This window comes from Pezoporus wallicus, unplaced genomic scaffold (genome assembly GCF_028554395.1).
Source record: "Pezoporus wallicus isolate ANWC-B61680 ecotype Strahan unplaced genomic scaffold, APGP_CSIRO_Pwel_v1 contig_6428, whole genome shotgun sequence".
NCBI classification, from domain to species: Eukaryota; Metazoa; Chordata; class Aves; order Psittaciformes; family Psittacidae; genus Pezoporus; species Pezoporus wallicus.
Genome location: NW_026639269.1, coordinates 3,934,460 through 3,950,648, shown reverse-complemented (window position 1 = coordinate 3,950,648; position 16,189 = coordinate 3,934,460). Strand labels below are relative to the sequence as shown.

The 16,189-nt window shown below is 38.5% G+C and overlaps 1 protein-coding gene across 5 annotated transcripts in view; it reads left to right on the top strand.

Annotated features, from left to right (window-relative positions):
- KHDRBS2 (KH RNA binding domain containing, signal transduction associated 2) overlaps nucleotides 1-16,189 on the top strand; it is a 356,153-nt gene that overhangs the window by 13,869 nt on the left and 326,095 nt on the right. The gene's annotated exons all lie outside the window — the stretch shown is intronic.

The window sequence follows — 16,189 nt, the reverse complement described above, 5'->3', positions numbered from 1 at the left end:
CATTCTTTAACACTTTTGACTGGGGATCAGAATTGAACTTCAGAACCATTTTAAGAGGCCATTTTTTTAATATTATTTAATTTTTTTTTTTCTCCACTGTAAGGGTTATTGTCTGAGATCTATCTTAAGCCATATTTCTCTATAAAATGACTGAACAACAACTTACTACAGAATATTCCATGTCAGATACAGCAGATTAAAAAACTAAAACAATTGATATGGAGCATATTATACTATGCATAATAGCATCTTCTCCTTAGGTTATTTCAGGAAAGGGAGAACAGTAGTCTAGAAAAAAAACAAAGTTCTTGCATCTTTATGGTTCAATTTCTTCTGCCCCTTTCTCTCCTCTCCTCTCCTCCCCTCCCCCCCAGTCAACAAAATCATAATTTTGTCCATGATATTCCAGAGAGATGATTTTTTTTTTTTTATGTGACAACAGTAAGGGTGTTTTTCCGTTTGACTTTACTTTTGACATGGGCTAAAAGCCTTAATGTTTCCCTCAATGCAGATATTAGGTTGATAAATTTCAATGAATGTTCTGTAATCTGTCATTGTGGTTATGTTCATGTATGCCTTCTAGCATATTCTATTTAGAAATAATGATCTTGGAAACTTAGAATAAAATTTTCTTTTATGCTAATGTCTTTACCTGAAGTCTATAAAGTGCTTGGCCTTAATGCTTTACCTTAATATAGCAAGTGTCCTATGACACCATGGCAGGGGGGTTGGAACTAGATGATCTTAAGCTCCTTTCTAACCCTAATTATTCTATGATTCTCAAATTTATTCAGCCATCTTGTGATAAGCATTCTCTTCAGTAAAACTGGCAGTATGAGTCCCTGTTTTATGTAAAACAACATTATATATGGCTTTTGTTCCACTCTGTTTTTCCTCAAATTCTGAAGAATTGTAGCTGCCAGATCTTTCTGGACTGATATATGGTCACTTTTAGCTCAGATTGCATTGAGAACATCTAGTTTAATATTTATGTCTCCTATTGAATCCTGTTTATGCATAGTAACAGTTTTTGTTACATGCAAAGTACAAAAGCTGTTGACCCTTAAACTGTTGTAAGTGGGCTATTTTGGTACCTTCTAAGCTCTCATGTGGCTGTTTGGGTCATGTTTGTTCTGCAATACTTAGGAAATTAAGATTGTTTTACTACATAATTTCTTTTATTGTTACTTCATATTTAGATTTGCTTGTTTTGTACTTTGGGCAGGACTGGTCATCATTGGTTGCTTCGTATGGTTGCATGAGGTGGGATTTTGTTACATAGTTCACTGTCCCACAGCACTTCTGTACCTTTCCATTTGTCTTGAGGAGCACGCAGCTGAATTATTGCCTGTTATTGATCTGTTTAATTTACTGTTTTAATGTAGCACATTCAGAAGAAAAATTTGTTTCTTGAGTCTTAACCCAGGTTGACTCTTCCCCAGGATGATCCAAATCTTTGAACTTTTGTGTAGTTCATCTACTTTTGTCATTGATCTTGAGAACCGAGCTTCCTGGGAGACAGCAATGGGTGTATTGTACCTAGGGTGGGTGTTTGCCGCATCACATGAGTTCCATGGTCTTTTTATTTAACTTCCACTTTCCTCCAGTGTGAGGTTTGGCCTCTGTGGAGCTCCTTCTTGTATGTACATTCCGAATTGGATGGATTTGTTTATATGCCAAATTCAAGCTATTTCATTGAAACCTAATGCTAAGTCTTCAGACAGTTTTTCTGAGCATCTTTCCCCAGATTTGAATTTGTTTTTCTCTTACCCTATGATGGTTAATCTTATTACTGTTGAAAAACACGTTCTTCATCCTTAAATAATATTCAGGTTGTTCTACACTGTCAGTCTTTTAGTAGTGTAGAAAAATATAACTGGACTTTTTTTTTTTTTTAAAGCAGGTTCCTGTTTTCTTTCCCTTGCTAAAGTTAAATGAAAACTCTTAAAAATGTCAGGAGTGCCTGAAGATGGGATTTGGGGGGCTGTGAATTCACTGACATTTTATGGAGAAAAAGCCTGCTTGAAAACTGTTTGACATTCTCCTCGCACTATAAAAGCACTGAGTTCTATCAGAGTCTAGGAGTGGTGGCATTATGTATGACAGTATTTAAGAAGATAATAAATGTCAAATAAGAATAATGAGTTCATATGTTGCTTAGTTCAGAACAGAAGTCACAGATAAGAAAACCTGATCCTTTCTGGTAAAACTAATAGGAAAAAAACTTGACCTTTTCTAAAAGATGCCACTAAAATTCCTAAGGAGGAAAGCCAGTGAAAAGCTGGTTATTGAGTGTCTGCTATGTCAGACTTGTCAGATATTACACCAGTGCAGTAAAGGAAGAAGCTTACATGTTAATATTTTGGCAGCATGTATAAGGTTTGTGCATAAAGAAAGACAGTACTAAAACCTGAATTGGGGACTCCAAATTTAAATGGCTAATGTATGCTAAATTGCTGCTCCAAGTGGCTTATTAAAAATGGTATTAAGTAATGAAAGCATATCCCTAAGTTGAAAAATTACATAATTCTTCTATTACTCTAAATATTTAACTATGTTGCGAAATTACACAGTACTGCTCAGTAAAAGTAAATTCTCTAAACTCAAATTGCTGAGAGTGTCTGCATTACATTACTTCTGCCTTCAACTAAAGTCTGCACATGATGCTGCTGCCAGTGGTATCCAAGTGATTTTTAGATTTTGCAAGCGAGCTACATACACTTCAGTCTTTCCAAGACATGAAGTTTTTGGTATGTCTTTCAACACCGGCTTTGTTCCCTAGTTCATTATTTGGGGATATGACTTCAACCATTAAATACCGAGTGTTATGTGTGTTCGTCTTCGAAGCTTTCAGTCCAGACAGCAGCTCGCTATCCAATTTTTTCCATGGAAAAAGTGAGTGAGTTAAGGTAAAACTGTCTCATAACCTGTGAGACATCTCTGTTGCTGGTAGTATTCTGTAAGGTACTTTTTAATCTAGTTGACAAAGGGCCCTCTGGAATTTAGTCCCTCATTTGAATGCTGAGTAGTGTCAATGCCATTACAGTCTCATGACCTCTGAATTCTAAAATTTCATCATCTCTTGTGATTGCAGTATTTATAGCCTGAGGTGCATGGACTGGGAAACGATGCTTGGTCTAGAGGCATGTCACAGTACTGCCAGGATAATGATCTTACTCTGAGTAAAAGTTATTCTGAAAGAAAAACAGTGCCATTTTACAGTAACAGTTTATTGGAGACCTTTAAAAAATGATTTTCAGGTGCTTGCTAATCTTGGTTAAATGAGCTTAGGAGAAGTCTTGTAGGATGAGAGTGTTTCAGTACTTAGGCAGGCAGAAATCCAAAGACAAACCTATCATAAGCATATTGCTATCACTTTAATCAAAAAACCTGACAACAGCCCTATGGAAGTATAGAATTAACCTTGTACTATAAGTAAATTGCATGAACATCAGTCTGAGAGCTGATCTAGCATATACTTCCTTGAGAAAATCTGTGAGGACACGTTATGAGGAGCATAGTTACTGTTTGTGAACAAAAGAAGTATTATTCAGGGACTGAAATAAATAATCTCTTTGACTGTTGGTATTGCTTCATTTGAAATGCCTGAATAACCCATGCCCATTAACCATTTCTTTTGGGTGCCATCCTTCTAATGAAACCTCACTCAATGATTTCCACCTTTTAGTGGGGATCTTGCACCTAGAAGGTGTGAAAAAGAAAGTAAATATTAAGAATCCTTTTTCATAATTCTTGCACTCCTGAATTCTTGTCCTGTGCCTTGTGGTGCCCTTGTCTCAGTTAGATTGCAAGGTTTAGGAGGCAGGTGTAAGGTGCTGTGTAAATACAGTGTTGTAGTACATACAGATGGTTTTTGTCACTTACGGTTTGTCGGGAAGCTGATCACTGCAAAACCGCTTCATGTGAATTTCATCAGCAAGGTTTGGAGTGCGTTCTGGAGATGCCCCTGTCTTAAGTGTCACTCTGTTCATATTACCGGCTCATTCAAACTTTCAGTTTGGTGAGAGCTCTTCCCTGTGGACACGTCAGTAAAAATGCTTTTCATTGCTGTCTGTAATAGGTCTGTTTGGTAACCTTTGGTCTTTTCCAGTTAAGTGTTGAACCCATCATCTCTCCAACTGTTCTCTCTGTTAACATATTTGGAAGTTCTCCTGGATTATTTCTGCAAGTGTACCAACCAATAGCTAGTGCAACCTGGTTTAGATAGGAAGGCCTTCCTGCTCTCACAGTGGGATCTAAACTGCACTGTTCTTTCTTTTGCAAAATAATGTAACCCAGTCATTCTTAGTGTACCTCTTGCAACACTGTTATCTTTTCCCAGTCATTTCTTTGTTTCTTAAATTACAAACTGCTTCTGTCCGCTTCTGACTTTATTCTACCTTTTGTGCACTGTCACATTCTATTTTGACTTCAACAAATGTCAAACCCATTAAGTTCTAAAGCATTTATCTTCATCACTCTTTCATCATCCCTCTTTCTTAAATTTTTGCAGATGAGGAACAAATTTCACAACCCCGTAAAACTAAGCAAAGGTACAGTAGCAGCCTGCATGCTTATCAGATGTACTTCTTTAAAACCAGCATCTTGGTGTTTTGTTTTTGTTTTGGTTTTTTTTCCATATTAAACACTAATGTATTCAAATTACTAATTTATAAGTTTGCAGCAAAGAAAACTCTAAATGGATAGACAGGCCAGTGGGGGGGGGGGAAGGGAGAGTGCTGGGCTAGATAGTATCAGATTCCTTTTGAGGAAACAAAAGGTTTTGAGCAGAGAGAACCAGCATGTGTCTGAACGCCAGAGCTTAGTTGAATGGATGCCCTGAAGAGTAAGTCCATGTAAATTGACTTGTGTGAATAAACAGTGTGTAAAGAAAAATCTACAAAACCTTAAACTCCTATACTGATAATCAGAGGTGTGGAATGGCAGTAGTGGAATAGGCTGAATTATCAGTGAACTGGTATAACAGATAAGGTAGTGCCAGCAGCAAAGTTTAGGGCAAAATAGGGTTTTGGTAAGGTCGTAGAAGCAGGAAAGTTTTTACATGTGTGTTTTAGTGTAATATGTTGAAAGCTGTAGGGGGAAAAATACTTGCATCAGCAGCAGGAAGAGTTCTGGAAATGCATCTTATCATGCTGAAAAAATGCTGACAGTGCTATGCAGGGGCATACCACACAAATATACACCCAGCGACTTTGCTGCTTGACAAAAGCCAGAACTACACTTTTCTTGAAAAATATTACTTTGCTGCCATTAAATCCTATCCATGATAAGTTAACAACATGACACCATCTCTAGCTAGATCATTTATGTTACCTTGTTGTCTGTTAATCACAGTTTAATATTCTAGCTTTCTTCATAATAGAATTTATTTTTCTTTTTGAATTAACTGTGATTTGTCAGGTGGTTGTTTTATAACACCTGTTCCTAGTGCTCTTATCTTGCTAGCACTACTTTCTTTTTCAGTGGTAAAGGGAAATTCATGGATGATTTACTGAGGACCCAGCTGGGAATCTTCTAGCACCAGACTGCCATATGCATTTCTTTATTATTGACTTGGTTTGGCTGCTACACAGCTCCCTTTCAAGAAGGGTTTTGTCTGGCTTTGTATCTTTTTGCTTTGACATTACATAATGTTTGGTTGTTTTGGTTTTTCTTCCCACCCTCCACAGACTCTGAAAACATGATCTTCTCCAAGGTTTAGTTTGGTTTTATTAGAACATTTGCTGTTGATGCTCAAGCTAAGATCATGGCAACAGTAATCTGCCTTTTAAACATCTGATACAGAACATGTACATTCACATGACACTGTGACATCACTTTTCTTCCAGAACTATACAAAATGTGAAATAGGAGGAAGTCTTCAGTCATATAATACAGGATAAAAAGGTAAGTACCAAGTTATACTTTTAGAAGCCAAACTTCATCAGTAAAGAATGCAGTTCTTTTCTGTTTTTAATTTCACTGTACCACTCTAGTACAGCAGTCCAGGTATACAATGTCCACTGCTTGTCTCATATCCAGTTAGCAGATTACTTTGTCATAGAAGGCTGTCAGGTTTGTCAAGTACAATTTGCCCCTGATGAATCCATGTTGGCTTTTCCTAATCATGTGCTTGATTTGCCTTGAGATAGCCCTCAGGAGGATTTGCTCTGTAATATTCCCAGGGACTGATGTAAGACGGATGGGCTGATAATTTCCTGGATCCTCCTTTGAGCCCTTCTTGTAAATGAAAGTGAGATCTGCCTCCTAGGTAGAAGTGTTCTGGGTCATGCCCTGTCCTCCATGACTTCTCAGGGGTTACAGAGAACCAGCTCTTAACACCCTTGCATGGATATTGTCAGTGCTGATGGATTTGTAGGGGTCAAGCTCCTGTAACAGTTCACATACCAACTCCACTGACAGTGGGTCTGTGCTTTTATCATCCTTTTTGTTACCAGGACTTGGAGCCCAGCAATGCTGATAAGGGCAGAGGTGAAGAAAGTGCTGAGAACCTTTTGCCTTTTCAGTGTTGTTGGTGACATTCACCTCCTGCTTAATAGAGGACCATTATTTTCCTTCTGTTTCTGCTTGATGTTTATATACGTGAAGAACCCAGGACACTTGTTTTTGATGTCTGGCCAATTTCTATTTGAATTCAGCTTTCACTTGTCTAACTGCATCTCTGCACCCCCTGTCAATGTAGTGTTCAGTGGGTATTGTTCTCTCTTCCATCTCTGGCATATTTCTCTTGACTTTGAGCAGACTCAGAAGCTCACAGTTAAGCCAAGGGGATCTTTTGGTCTGCTTACTTCCCTTGTCTTTAAAGGGGATGAACTGCTTTTGTGTTTCCAGGAGAGCATTCCTGAAAATCTCCCAGCACTCACTATGTCCATTATCTTCCATGGAAGCTTCATATGGGATCCCTCCCTCAGTAGCTACCACTGAGAAAATTGTTTTGAAGAGCTGATTTTTTTGTGGAATCAAGAATAAACAGTAAGCAAAGGACAGGAGAACATTAGCCCTTGAAATAGTAAGAAGGTATAGAAGATTTACAGGAAATTCCTCAAGGAATAGACAGATCAAAATGGCATGCCCTCTAATAAAATTCTGTTATTACAGTACTGTGAAGCTGTTTCTTTTTTCTCTTTCACAGCAAATCTGAAATAAGAGCATGCAGAAATGTTGGGCAGCTGAGTGTGGGCTTAGTGAGCAACACAAAAGGTAAACAAGGGAAATGAAAACAGAAAAATTTTAATGCCACTCTGGCTCAACATTCTGGGAATTAAATTCCAAGAGAGCTGTGCACCATTGTGTGCACTGTAAAAAGCCTGTTCATTACACATGGGATGAAGAATGGACTACACCTGGAAGTCTATAGACCAAATGAAGCATCACTGCCATTAACACATGCCATTTAGGACACTTACACTAATATGGGTGGATGGATGCAGAATGGCAATAGTGTAAGCTCTACCAAGAACCACAGCACTGAATTACTGTTTTTCCTTCTCAGATAATGAATGATGCAGAATTGAGGAGAGCCCAGTTTGCTGACTCCACATTGTGGATGCCTCCTTAGTGGGCTCACTGAAGTCCTCTAGCATATAATTTTGTGCTTACAATGATACCAATGTTGTTGAATTCTGTCTCCAGGTTCAGAAAGGCTAAATGTTAACCTAGTGCAAAAGCTTGAAAAAATGGTTTCATATGGAAACTAATGCAGGTTGGAGTTACATTAATCTCTAGTGATGACTGTATTTTCCAGCTGGGTGCCCGTTCCTGTTTGGCTTAAGAGTATTAGTATTCAGTATCTTGTTGCCTTTTTCCTGACAATCTCTTGACTGCATGCTGGAGCTCTTCCCTGCAGGAAAGAGGCCAGCGTTTCATCTCTAGAGTCTTATTTAAAAAAATCAAGGCACGAGGGCTGCAGGCAGTGTTTAAATTGACACTTGCCAATTTGTGTTTTGCTAATCATTTATGAACTTAGGTCAGATAATAAAATTGCTACAGGAAGTTCTTACAACAAACAAAGGAAATGAAATGCTGTTATCTCAATGACACCAATAAATACGGGCTCCTTAACCTGAGCTTTTAAAGAATGGCTCTAAGGGTGTATTCATAGCAGTCTAAAAGATAATTGCATTTTGAATCATAGAATCATAGAATAGTTAGGGTTGGAAAGGATCTTAAGATCATCTAGCACCAACCCCTTGCCGTGGGCAGGGACATCTCACACTAAACCATGTCATCCAAGGCTCTGTCCAGCCTGGCTTTGAACAGTGCCAGGGATCGAGCTTTCACAACCTTCCTGGACAACCTATTCCAGTGCTTCACCACCCTTACAGTAAAGAGCTTCTTTCTTATATCTAACCTAAACTTCCCCTGTTTAAGTTTTAACCCATTACCCCTTGTCCTGTCACTACAGTCCCTATTGCCTCAGCATCCCTATAGCCCCCCTTCAGATACTGGAAGGCTGCTATGAGGTCTTCACGCAGCCTTGTCTTCTCCAGGCTGAGCAGCCCCAACTTTCTCAGCCTATCTTCATATGGGAGGTGTTCCAGTCCCCTGATCATCCTCATGGCCCTCTTCCGGAGGAACTGTTCCAACAGTTCCATGTCCTTTTTATGTTGAGGACACCAGAACTGCACACAGTACTCCAAGTGAGGTCTCACGAGAGCAGAGTAGAGGGGCAGGATCACCTCCTTTGACCTGCTGGTCATGCTCCTTTTGATGCAGCCCAGGATACGTTGGCTTTCTAGTCTGCGAGTGCACACTGAAGCTGGCTCATGTTCATTTTCTCATCAACCAACACCCCCAAGTCCTTCTCAGCAGGGCTGCTCAGAATCTCTTCTTTGCCCAACCTGTAGCTGTGCCTGGGATTGCTCCGACCCAGGTGTAGGACTTTGCACTTGGCATGGTTAAACTTCATGAGGTTGGCATCAGCCCACCTCACAAGTGTGTCAAGGTCCCTCTGGATGGCATTCCTTCCCTCCAGCCTATCAACCGAACCACACAGCTTGGTGTCATCGGCAAACTTGCTGAGGGCGCACTCAATCCCACTGTCCATGTCAGCAACAAAGATGGTGAACATGACCGGTCCCAGCACCAGTCCCTGAGGGGCACCGCTTGTTACTGGTCTCCAGCTGGACGTTGAGCCATTGACCACAATTCTTTGCGTGCGGCCATCCAGCCAGTTCTTTATCCACCAAGTGGTCCATCCATCAAATTGATGTCTCTCCAATTTAGAGACAAGGATGTTGTGTGGGACAGTGTCGAACGCTTTGCACAAGTCCAGGTAGATGACATCAACTGCTCTACCCCTGTCCATCAGTTCTGTAGCCCCATCATAGAAGGCCACCAAATTGGTCAGGCAGGATTTCCCCTTAGTGAAGCCATGCTGGCTGTCCCCAAGCACCTTGTTGTTTTTCATGTGCCTTAGCATGCCTTCCAGGAGAATCTGCTCCAAGATTTTGCCAGGCACAGGGGTGAGACTGACTGGTCTGTAATTCCCTGGGTCATCCATTGTCACCTTCCTTAAAATGGGGGTTATATTTCCCTTTTTGCAGTCGTTGGGAACTTCACCTGACTGCCATGATTTTTCAAATATGATGGCCAGTGGCTTAGCAACTTCATTCACCAGCTCCTTCAGGACCCGTGAATGGATTTCCTCAGGACCCATGGACTTGTGCACGTTCAGGTTTTTAAGATTGTCTCGAACCAGATCCTCTCCTACAGCAGGCCTAGGGTCTTCATTCTCACAGTCCCTGCGTCTGCCTTCCAAGACTTGGGTGGTTTGGTCAGAGCCTTTGCCAGTGAAGACCGAGGCAAAGAAGTCATTGAGAACCTCAGCCTTCTCCAAATCCCATGTAGCTGTTTCTCCTGAGAGCTTCTGGATAGGGCCCGCATTATCCTCAGTCTGTCTTTCATTTGTAGTGTACCTATAGAATCCCTTCCTGTTATCTTTCACATCTCCAGCGAAGTTTAATTCTAACTGGGCCTTAGCTTTCCTAAGCTGGTCCCTAGCTTCCCAGACAACATCCCTGTGTTCTTCCCAGGCTGCCTGTCCTTGCTTCCACCTTTTATAAGCCTTATTTTTCCTTCAAAAAAAAGGATGTCATAAAAAAGAAATAAGTTAGATGTCTTCCATATTTTACAAAGTGTAATAGCAAAGCTTTGTTTGATCTTCAGTCTAAAAAGTCCCAATGAGGTCATCTCTATGTCCACCAGAGCAGTGGGAAACTGTTGTTTGGATATTAATTAATCAATTAATTTCCTCCTAATTTAAATTAGGAGGAAAAATAATATTTGAAAAGATTACTTTTTAATTTTTTATACTGTACAGCCTCTTTCAAATTCAAGTGTGATACTGAAAGCTTGATGGGGTGCCCAAAAGGTCTGAATAACTTCTGTGCGTGCAATTTCAGCTTAAAACTGCATGTTATTGGCAGAACCCTTATGCAAGTAAGCATAACTATTTCCTAGCTCCTTACACATTTTATCTCATTTTTAGTATGTTCTAAGTTCAATTTTGTTAAACCGTTCCTTTGTTTTTACCAATTGAAAATATTATCTGCACAGGTTCAATAGAGGATATGTATTTTGACATCTTCCCAGAGATGCTGTTGAAAGCATGCCGTACCATAACCCTTCTAGAGGACTGTTGCAAGAGTGATTTTTCAGTTCAGTAGAAATGAACACGCTTCATCTTGAAGATCCTTGGTTTTAAAAGCTGGATAATTTTCAAAGGTATTCCAAAATTTGAAATTGAGGCAGTTCCAGGACAGTGATGTAGAGAGAGAACTGCTATATGTGGAGCATAAAGTACAGCTTTAGTCAGTATTGTTTGTGTGAGCTTTTTGCCATGTCTTACCTATATGAGCTTAGTAGAAAATCTGTGAGGTTCAACCAATACAAAAACTTATGACTTGTATAAGTAGTCTGTAACCCAAAACTATTCCAAGATCTTTTTATTTTTTTTTTAAGATAATATTATTGTGTTAATCATCTAATCAAAGCACTTTAACAAAGGCTGAAATAAAAAAGGAGCTCATTAGCTCTGGGTTTCTTGATGTCATTTGTTATTAGCTTTAATGTCCCTTTTTGCCAGTCAGAAATGCACTTAGTGGTGTTTCCTTAAATTTCAGCCTAATCTAAGTGTGACTTATGGTGCCAAGGATTTTAACAAATGAGTTGCACCACTTCTGAGACACCCTGCTAGTAAATCTGAATTTCTTCCATAAGGTCAAAAATATACCCATGGATTCTGGGGATTTGGTAATTGTATTCTTTTAGGGTACCACCTTTCATGTACTTTAAAACACCTGTTTTAAAACATCTATTGTACAGTGTAAAATAGGGGAATAAAAAAAATTGTGATGTTGAACATAGATGAAGTATTCATTTAAAATTATTTTTCTAACCAAATACAGCTCCTTTAAAAAAAACCCAAACATTTGTTTGGAAGTTTGAGAATTAAAGTCACAATGCTCTTATGTTCTGAATTAAAATGGAAACAAATTTGCTGTTCTGCAGGTGCTCTTAGGCCCATGCTCCCTCAGCAACTTCCTTCTCCGATGTTGACCCTGTACATGTTTATATTCATTTACACTGAATGATCAGTAATTGAGGAACTGAGTCATATGTCTGTTTGAGATATATTTCTGTCTTGTAATTCTGTTCAAGTCAGCAAGTAAGAATGCTTCACATGTCTTTGCAGCTCCTGTCAAATCTGCACTCTCTTTTGGCAGTGTTAAGCAAAGATATCTCAAGAAATCAAGAAACTTGGAAGACTGTCTTCATTTAGAAGAAAAAAATAGGCTCTCAGACAACTGCAAACAGAAACCAAGTCTTGCTAGCAAGATGTTTTCTTTGTTTCTCATCGCAACCTACAGAAAAAAAATCGTGGAATACCGAATATGGGGAGACATAGTAGTTATGATGAGTCACAAAAATACAATAAACCCAACACAATTATTTAAACCAGATACTTCCATCTTGTCTGCCTGCTTTCCAACACCAACTTTTCCTGCCTACTTCTATCTCTGCTTCTAAAGCTTTATTACCTTATGTAGGCATTCAGTTTTGCATTGCTTTGAACACAGGATGGGGGTGTCAGTGTGCATTCTCCACTTGGTCAACTCCTGCTGTTTTTTCTATGTTTAATGTTATTTTTCTAAAGCAAAACAATTATTTCCTGTTTCACTGTAATTTTCTCAAGATAGTATGGGAATACTAAAGTAGGTACACACATAAATGTATTTTTATGTATGTCTGTATAGAAAAAAACAATAGAGAAACAGTAGCTAGCTAAACAGCTCCTAAAAAGCCCACAGTAAATCAGTTCTGTATGAGGATAACATAGCAGATGGTATAATCTGTGGTAGAATAATGTGGTGGACAGTCACCAGCAAAAAAAACGTAGAATCTACTTCCAATACGCAGTAACATCTTGGCATAACTATGCAGATATTGTAGCTTTTTGCTTGTAAACAGTTCCTCCCCAGTAGTGACACATATAGCTTGTTTGGAGGTAAACCTTCCAGCTTATTTCTCTTCTGTGCTGCTTCAGCTCATTTTCCTCTAGCTAGTGTTATCAAGAATGACTGCCAGAGAAGGTGACTGTTCCCTAATATGCTGTCATCTTCAGAGGCATTTTGCCTCTGCTCTGAGCCACCTGCTCATGTCAATAGGCCAGTAAGAAAAAGAGAAAGAAAGAAATACAGAAAAGAAAAAAAGGGGGGAGTGAGGGGGAAAGTTGGAGTTCTACCCCCAAGTACAATGTGTACCTCAGGCCATCAGGTATTAGGAGAAAATAAGGTCTGAGCATGATCTTAATGTTTTCTAACAAGGAATCAATCCTAGTTTTAAGCCTGATACTTGAATTACAGCTTTGAAAACTGCCATGGTATTGTACTGAATAAAGAGCTTTGAGAGTATGTTTTGACATGGATGGTTGTATTTGCAATACAGTAGTTTAAGATGAGCTATTTGTATGCATGTTTTTAATTTTTTTTTTTTTAAATTCACTAATTTTTTAGAAAATATTTGCCTTTCGTGTTATGGCAGATGGTATTGGTGATACCACTATATATATATAGTGTATATATATGCATATATATATAGTATATGTGTATATATATATACATACGCAGACATACAATATAGCTTGCTTGTTCCACTTCCATTTTCTGTGATTCCCTAAAGTGAGGGTCAAAATTATTATTTCATAAAATGTCAGATTGATTAATATGGTATTTGCCTCTATAGCGATACCCATATGAAGTAAAGCAGGAGTGAATTAGTTCTGGATAATATTTCTCTAAACAGCTTTATGAACTAGGCTATAAATACCACAGACAGAGACTTTGCCTGTTGTTATGTCTATGAAGTGTCACATACTTTAGAGCATTATGCATATTTTAGATACTCTGAACCAAACCATTTGTGAAAATGGAGAACTGGTAGAGCATGCTGTATTTCTTAACCATTAATTGTTGCAGAAGACAGCACCATCACTGCTATGATACTATCCTTATGAGTGCAGGTAGGAGATTGTGAGTTATGGTCCAGAAGGTTTCTTGAGAATGTCAGGTAAATGGAAGATTATAATTAAAGACAGAATAGCACATTTGTGTAGTATGAATGGGTGAAAGTATCAAGAGTTCCTCTACGGAAGATTGTGTTTTTTTCAGACTCTTCAGGGGAAAAAAAAAAACAAGACAAGTAGGTAAAGTACATAAAGGTTACCTGTCAGACTTAATGTTCTAGTATTTTCACAAAGCCTTTGATAAGAGTCTTCATAGTAGGCTGCAAAGAAAATGAATTGTGACAGAGGAAGGAGCCATAACTTAGGCGTGGTTAAAAAATGATTATGTTGAAAACAGTCACAGAAGTAGTCTGTTTCTGAAACAACAGCAGAACCAGAGGTAATAAACATTACTGATTCCGATGAAGGGGCCTGCATATGATCAAAAATTGCCTGATATATGTAACTTCTGATTAGGAACTGCTGTTCAGAACTGTGTGAAACTCCAGATTATAAAGATGCACCTACGTTTGCGTAGCTAGTTTAATAGTTAAGGCTTTTTGACCAAGAGGCTATAATTTGCTGTGGGTTGTGCAGGATGAAGTACTAAAGGACCAGATGTGCTTATGCAACTTAGTGTTAACAGAAAATAATTATAATATATTGTAAGGATATTTAATTTGGTAAGGACAAGGTATGGAAATATATTCTACCAGAAGAAATTGTTGCACTTGGTTGTTCTACTTTAAAGATCCAGTGAAGTACAGAATGCGGTTAACCATGACATGACTGACTTTGAGTGAATTATGAAAAAACAACTTTTATTTTACAGGAAGTTTCAAGAATTATGGAACAGTTCAGGTTGGAAGGAGCCTTGAAAGATTTTCTAGTGTAAACTTCCATGGGAAAGGAAGCCTGTATGGGATTATCTAGCATGTTGTTCAGTCACATCTTGAAACTTTGAACTGCTGGGGACTCTACAATGTCCCTGGAAGGTTGTTTCGATGTTTGAATACATACTTCAGTGAAGTATTCTGGAAAATGAATTATTTGCATCTTTTTACCCTTAAAAAAACCCCAAACAACCTAACAAACAAAAAAGGCAAAAAACAAACGAAAAAAGGCAGACAGTTGTAAAATTAAGGCATAAAATTAAAAACCTATAAAATAAAATAATTATGCACTATAGTCCTCCTACAGGGCATTTAATCAAAAGCTGAGGCTCAACTTTCATTTTCTGTAAGTACTGCATAACCTAGCAACAGATGAATTGAGATGACTCTCTGTTGCAGAGTGGTTTATATACTTTTAAATCTGTTTAAGGTTGGTGGGGAAAAAAAGCTATCAGATCAGGAAAACAATATTTTACTCTTCCCTTCATCAGGTGGAAATGACCAAGTTAATATTGAAGGAAGGTCAGATGACATCTGTTTACAAGTTTGAGTAGGGACTTCTAAATTGGTAGTCTTTTAGCATATAGTAACTTCCAAGAAGCATTTGGCTTAGTTGGTCACTTCACTGGAAACAATTGGATGCTAGAATACTCCTTATATAAAATCTCTCATTTTTACCTAGTCTTTGCGGGTCAGGAAATGAGCCTGGTCAATTTGTAATCCAGAAGTCCCACTTTGTTATTGCAAAGCAGCATACAGAGATGGTTATTTCCCTCTACATAGGTATATACATATGTATCTAAATAATACCAGGTCTAATGCCTAACTGAATTCACATAGTTTGAGTGCACTGTTGTGGATTTTGTGGAGCAGACTGTTGATATGACACCTAATGACCACATGAACTGGATCGTGTTTCCCTGGTATACTTGCAGAATTATGAGGCTTGGATGGAAGGTTCTGAAACTGACTCACTTTAAAGTGAACTGGAATGCATCTCTGCCTGGGAATCTATGTAGGATGTGGAAAAGTGGTGAGGTAATCCAAGAGTGCGTATTCTTCTGTAATCCACTTCCCAGTCCTCTTACCATGCACAAAGGCTCTATCAATAGTAGTAAATAAAATGAGACCAAGACTTGGGCACAAGGACTGGCATTTTTTGCCCGCTCTGTTAAACTGGTGGGATATTTCCTGTTATTTCCATGCAGCTGGAATTCTCTCAGATAAGAGCTGGGCATGGCTCAGAGTTTAGCACAAGGCAGGCGTTATTTGGGATGGCATTTGCCTTGGTTAGGATAGTTTAGGTGAAGAGATGCAAGTGGTGCGTAGCAGCTGGTCTCTGGGCCAGAAAAAGGTTGTTACTCTTATTGTATATAGTCAGTAGGTATAAATTGAGATGTTGATTATGTCAAATCCCTTTAATTTGTCCTTTCTCCTGCCCATCAGGTTTGTACATCTCTGCATCATGAGACTACATGCCTCACTGTATGCTTTCCCTCTCCATTCTCTACAGAACAACTTTCATGTTACAGTTTCTGCTTTTGCTTTAGAGTGCATTTTAGGTGATTCCTTCCACCCTATTTCCCTAAGATGCCATGTTTGCTGCTCCTTCCATCTTAAAACCTCAGATATTCTAGTCTATTTAATAAAATCATAAATTTATTTAAATAGATTATTCTAAAATTAAAAAATAAATCAATAATTTAATAAAAAATAAATATTAATATATTTAATAATAAATGCTGCAGTTTGAAAGAATGATATAGAAAGC